Source organism: Arvicanthis niloticus, chromosome 21, assembly GCF_011762505.2.
Source record: "Arvicanthis niloticus isolate mArvNil1 chromosome 21, mArvNil1.pat.X, whole genome shotgun sequence".
NCBI classification, from domain to species: domain Eukaryota; kingdom Metazoa; phylum Chordata; class Mammalia; order Rodentia; family Muridae; genus Arvicanthis; species Arvicanthis niloticus.
In genome coordinates this window covers 31,834,611-31,841,234 of record NC_047678.1, presented here as the reverse complement: position 1 = coordinate 31,841,234, position 6,624 = coordinate 31,834,611, and the positions used below count along the sequence as shown (strand labels likewise).

Sequence of the window (6,624 nt, the reverse complement as noted above, 5' to 3'; positions counted from 1 at the left end):
CTTTTTGCCTTTGCCTCTCAAGGGCTAAGAGTCATATGCCATTATGCCCAGCAGGACATGGCCTTTTTTGTTGTTCCACTGAGTAAACCTGATTCCTGACCGAAGTCTTTGTTCACAGAAGACAAATTTCCAAACAATCTTAGAAAGGACTCAAAGCTTAGCCACCCAGATGACCGTCTTCTGAAGAGAGCTGACTCCTCCAGCAGCGTATGCCATAGCATATGTCGATGGGGATGTTGGAGAAGCTGAAGGTGTTGAAGGTGAGGGGAAAGCAATGGCTCTGACCCAATAATATTGTTGCCACATGCTTTCCTATTTGGAAAGGAAACCAGCAATCAGAGAGCTCTCTACCTGTTCATCTTCCGTCTTCCTCTCTCCAACCTCTTCCTCTCCCCAGGCCTCCTCTTCTTTCTAGCTGGCTCTATGACCTCAGACTCTAGGCTAACCCTGTGTGTTTTCTCTGCCTACCATGTGTGTGCATGGGGCTCACGTCACCCAGCTATTCCTTTATCCTACCCGCTGCTCACTCCTTCCCACTCCATGAACACAAGACCGCCAAGGCTCCTCCTGCCTCAGCTTCTGTCTATTCTCTCTGTCCCCATCTCCTCCAGTGTAGTCCATCCCAGAGTCCAGGGGACCTTCCATACTCTCTTCTCCTGATATGTCCTTGAGGAATATCCTCCTGTCTCCTGTCTCCTGTCTCCTGTCTCCTGTCTCCTGTCTCCTGTCTCCTGTCTCCTGTCTCCTGTCTCCTGTCTCCTGTCTCCTGTCTCCTGTCTCCTGTCTCCTGTCTCCTGTCTCCTGTCTCCTGTCTCCTTCTTTCAACTAATAGCCCTTTCTGTGATGGCAGAAGACTGTCATGCCCACTGCATCCAGCAGAAATATACTCCATGGTGGATAAATGTATTGGCTGCTTCTCACTGTGCTCCACCCTGAAAATGGACACTCAGTGATGTATAGATATCGGTGGCTTTTCTCGTGGCTGTGACAAAGTCCCTGACTAGAGCAACTTAAGGAGAGATTTACTTTGGTTCAGTCCATCATGGCAGGAAAGACATGGTAGCAGGATTGGGAGGCGACTGGTCAGAGATAGAAATGAATGCTGATTCTCTGCTCACTTTGTAGTGATGGGTCTCTCTTCAACCCTTCCCATGTACCTCCCAGATACCCCTCTCAGCTTCATGGCTTATACACACACACACACAGAGACACACAGACACACAGAAACACACACACACACACACACACACACACACACACACACACACATATTCCTAAATGTATAAATAATGGACCAAGGACAAGAGTAGTTAAAACTCAAAATATCTCTACCTCTTACCCATTTCCTAGGTGTAGGCAAATCGTTCTGCATTTTTAGTTTTTGCTTCCTTACATGAAAATGGGAGCCTTAAAGTGTTTTTTCTTATGAACCAGGTAGGATCTAATGAAACAAATGTGAGCGGGCCAGAACAGAACTCAGGCTGTGGGCTGCCCAGTGGATATTTGATTGTTGTTGAAACCAGACTATAAAGCTTTATTAGGGTAAATTGTATTAAGTTGCTGTTTACAAAAATTTCTTAAACTACTTATTTGGGGGTTTTTCTTTTACATTTAGTAGCAAGAGGCCTACCAAGCACATAAGAACATTTAAAGGTTTTCCCCAGAGCAGTAGTCCACGTCTTCACATATGTGTGTTATCACTGGTGTGTTATCTGAGAGCTACAAGATTCAGACTGTTATGTGTAAAGGAAAATCCCAAGTACCCCAAAAAGATAGGCATACTATGTCCAAAACGACAGCCTAAACTCTCAGAGAATATGTTTTTAATGAGTGGCTAATAAGTGACGGTAGGGTGCTTAGCATAAGGGCGAACATATTTGAAACTTCTGCAAACATTCATTACCATTGCAATTGTGTCCAGATATTTCTGAGCTCGGCTGTGAGCCAAACCATGCAGAAGCCCACGGGTCTTCAAAGAGGTTCACTTCTCACAGGCTCCAGATGGGTCAGAATTCTGACATCAGTCGCTATGGACCAAGTCGAGTCCACTCCACAGGATTGGAACAGGGATGCCTTTCTCACAGAAACCCTCTTGAAACTGACCCAAGCATTGTGTGCTCTAGGAATCTGTCTCTGATCTTGGGTCCCTGTCCTCATTCTATCTCTGATTCTGTCTTGGTGTTTGTAACTTAGTGGCTTTCTCTTCCTCTCCCTTTTGTAATTTCTCACTCCTGCTCATCGACCCCCTCCCCCTCCATCTCTCTCCTCAACCAATCAACTCTTTTTGTTCATCTCTCTCATCACCCCAACCTCTTCCCTTGGCCCTTTCACAACCTCAGTGTCCCCCTTAGCATTGTCCACCTTATAACCCAGCCAACTGCCTCCCAACCCTTACTCCTGCCTCTCCGCAGCGTCTCTCTACCAGCATCCGCTAGGCTACTTCTCCAGAACCCATGCTGCCAACCAGCCACTTCCGCTGCAGTTGAAGGTCACTGCCACAGTAGTTAGGGTCGGGTGAAGAGCTTAGCCTCTTCTCAGGCCTATCAGAAGACTCAGGTGGGAGTTTTGGAAAATGCCAGGCCTGCCTGGTTATCATGGAAGGTGTCCCTTGATGATGGCAGGTGGAGGCTAGCAGGAGGGAGGTGACCTGTAAAATGAGGAAGCGGGGAGTGAACTCTGGGGAGCTGGTAGGTGAAGCAGAACCACTGTCTATTTGGACACAGAGGAAAGAGTTAGAAAAGTGAGCAATTTCCAGGATATTTGGAAATATTCTGGCTTGAGGGTATTCCTGTGAAATAATTTAAGCAAGAAAAATCTAAGGCTCTTCAGAGAAGACTATCTCCTTTGATCCATTTTGAAAATGGCATCCCTAAAGGCAGAAAAGGCAACCTGTCTTGTGCTGCTTTCTTTGGGCTTCCTGACTTGCACCAAGGGGCGAGGCTACTCATCAATTAAAAACATTTTAGTCTGCTGAGATGTTGCCTCGCAAGTGTGGAGACCTGAGTTGGATCTCCAACTCCATTTGGAAAGAAGAAATAAGTCTGGGCATGGTGGCGTGTTTGTAGTTGCAGCACTGGGGAGGTGAGACAGGTGCCCACTGGCTAGCCAGCCTAGCCTACTTGGCGAGCTCCAGACCAGTGAAAGATAAAGACACTGTCTCCAGAAATAAAGTGGTTAGTGCCTGGGAAACAACACCTGAGGCTGACCTCTACCTCCATGTGTGTATACATGCACCTTCACACCCATGAACACACACTTGCATTAGATGATAAGAAAGTCAGGTCTCTGACAGGTATTGGAGTCACTACCATGAGTCAGACTCGGTCCTTGCCTTCAAGGCAGCAGACAAGAGAAACATAAGCTTTCCACTATAGGTGATGAGAAGAGACACTTGAGGTGGAGTTTTGGCCTCTACACATACTGAACACACACATGCAGGATGGGTGGTCACAGACAGTCTGTATCATATCTGTGGATGGCTCTCACATTAACTCTGACCTTCCTGACAACACTCACCATGCCTGTGGGGATAGCATGTGCGACCAACTTCCCAGTTAAACCTTACGCCCCACCTACAGTAGTTTACCTCCTCTTCTGTGCATGGCCCCTTTCTTGCAGGCCAGGCTCTTCTCTCTGTGAGCCATATCTGGTGATGAGCTTGCCTCCAGGGATTTTACAATTCAAGCTTGTGAGTGATTGTTTACATGAGAGGACATGGGGGAAATAGGACAACGGACACATTTATGAACATTAAAAGGATTTGTGCATGGTGCATGGGTTCTAGAAATCTTTCCATCGCTGTTCTGCAGGTCACTCTGCACTGCCTACAGGTGTCTACAGTGAACAAGAGAATAGGAGTGAACAACAAAGCAAGAAGCTGAGCTTCGACCACCACTCTACCAAAAGCCCAGAGGCAGACATGGGGGAGGAAATTGATTTGTCCATGACGAGGAATCAGAAGAGAGAGAGAGACTTCAAGTCTGTCCCTGCCTTGCCTAGGGCAGTGTTATAGTTTATAGAAAAAAAATCGAAACAGAAGCCAGAATGTTATCATCCTGGCAAGAATAAAGCTATTTTTTAAATGAAGATTGTACTTCTCCCAAAATGTCCCCAAGGACCCCACACTGGAAGAAGACAGGTTGAAACCTGGTGCCATCCAGAGAGAGACTTGCCTCTCAGCAGGAGGTTTTATGTAATTCTGATAGTTTTTCAGACCATCTTGTGTGAGATTAGAACTGAGACAATATTGGTTGGTGGGCAAGACCACACCTTGGCCAGGACTGCTCAGCAATGCATGTCTTTTGCCTTCTATCTGAATGTGAATTTTGAATCAGTACCCTGAAGATGGATTTGAGAAGTGTGACTTTAGCTTTAACTCTCAACTTGGCATAACATAGAATCACCTGGGAAGAGTCTGAATGAGGGATGGTCTACAATCCCTACACTGGATAGGCTTTTGCATATGTCTGTGGATGGTCCTTGTCTTAATTAAGATAACTTATATAAGAATCCCCAGCCCACTATGGGAGACATCATTCCCTAGGTATGGAGTCTCAAACAGTAGAAGAATACATACATTGAGCTGGGCATAAGCCAGCAAATGAACATGCATGTTTCTGTTTTTTTCTACTCTTGGCTGTGGACAATCTTGATTTCCCCACAACAGCGAAGCAAACCCTTCAACTGCTTTTTACTGCAGTATTTGATCACAAGAACAAAAAAGGAACTACAGTGGGGAATCACTGGATGTCTCTGCTCTTTGTTCTGATGTGGCCACACTAAACAAATCTCCATTTTTTTGCTTTGCACTGTTATGTGTCAGTCTCGTTGGCCTATTGAGGAGGACAGACACAGACCTGATTCTTAGGGCTGACAGAACCCAGGCTCTGGCCCATTCTAGTAAAAAGGATATACATGTGTGTAGATGATCTGTGAGCCCACATCATTAGGACTGGGAAATAAGTCTTCTGGCACATGGCCCAAGCCTTTCCTTGGTCCACCAGGCTTACTAATTCTTAGGGTCTAGTTACAGGCTGGGGCGATACGCTGATGGTCTGAGCAAGGGGACTTGTTTGCCAGTGCCCATCTTCTGTTGACAGGCTTCACCATCCAGTCGTACCTGCCCTGACAATGCTCACAGCTGTCCCTGCTGCAGTTTCTGATGCTCCTTTTTCCCCCACACCAAAGTTCAGGGCCATCTTAGTTCAGCACCATCCCAGAGATGAATAAAGGGCACTTCATGACCCTCTCTTCCTGCAACCCGCTAACATGTTAGGGCTACATCTCTGTATGGAGCAAGCTTGGGGAATGTTTTGCTGATAGCTGCCATCCTGTTGCCCAACTGCTGATTGTGAGACAGGATACTAACCTTACGCCCCACCTACAGTAGTTACAGCTGAAGTGGTCTAAAAACTTCACCAATGGCACACTGAGTAGATAGCTCAGTTGGTTTGATAAAAGGCTGAACGTGTGGACCATGTTTGTGCTCTCAGCTCTGAGGAGACGGGGACAGACAGATCCCTGGGACTTGCTAGCTTAATCAAGCAAGCAGCAGGTTCCAGTGGAAAAAAGCCAAGGTGGACAGCTCCTGAGGACCAACATCTAAAGTTGACTTCTGGCCTTCACACATACAAGGCACGCTGGTGCACATGCACACACATGAGCATCAGAAATAAGGTAAAACTTACCACTGGGGCAACAGATGTGGTCCCATTGGTACAGTTCCTGCCTAGCATGCACAAGGCCATGGGTTTGATCCCCAGCACTACATAAACTGGGTAATGGGCACATGCCTGGAATCTCAACACTCAAGAGGTAGAAGCAGGTAGCCATGGCGTTCCTGTCCTTTGCACCTGTGTCTGCCGCCTTCCCGCGGCCTTCGCGCAGCTGCCCCAGCTTCCCACGTTGGCCTTGGCCCCGCCGCTCAGTACCACTCTCTGCCCTGAGGGAATCCGGAGGAGACCCGGGACTCTGCAGCCCACCTTGGCGCTCGCGCAGGTGCCTGGACCAGTCACACATTTGTGCCCCCAGTACAGTGACTCACCCCCACTGATGTCAGAGGGAATCAAGGACCGAGTTCTGTATCTCTTGAAACTCTATGATAAGATTGACCCAGAAAGGCTCTCAGTAAATTCTCATTTTATGAAGGACCTGGGCTTAGACAGTTTGGACCAAGTGGAAATTATTATGGCCATGGAAGACGAATTTGGGTTTGAAATTCCTGATATAGATGCAGAGAAGTTAATGTGTCCACAAGAAATTATAGATTACATTGCAGATAAGAAGGATGTGTATGAATAAAGTATCAGAGCCTTCTTCTTCACTGTGAGGTCTCCGGAAGACACACGATGGCATCATGGCCGACTGACAGCAGTTCTGTTGGACTTGTATTTAAATTGTCTGCATGTTTTACCCTTTAAAAATAAACCTATTACAAAGCTTAAAAAAAAAAAAAGAGGTAGAAGCAGGAGGCTCATAAGTTCAAGGTTATCCTTAGTAATACAGTGAGTTCAAGACCACCCAAGCTATACAAAACCTATTTCAAAAACAATAATAAAAGACAGCCCTGTGTCGTCAGTAAATTAGTAGGTTATCTGACCAGTGCTGGATCTTGAAGTGCTGACA

The 6,624-nt window shown here is 46.6% G+C and overlaps 1 pseudogene; it reads left to right on the top strand.

Annotated features, from left to right (window-relative positions):
* Positions 1-227: 227 nt before the first annotated feature.
* Positions 228-6,423, top strand: LOC117693241 (acyl carrier protein, mitochondrial pseudogene; annotated as a pseudogene).
* Positions 6,424-6,624: the final 201 nt, after the last annotated feature.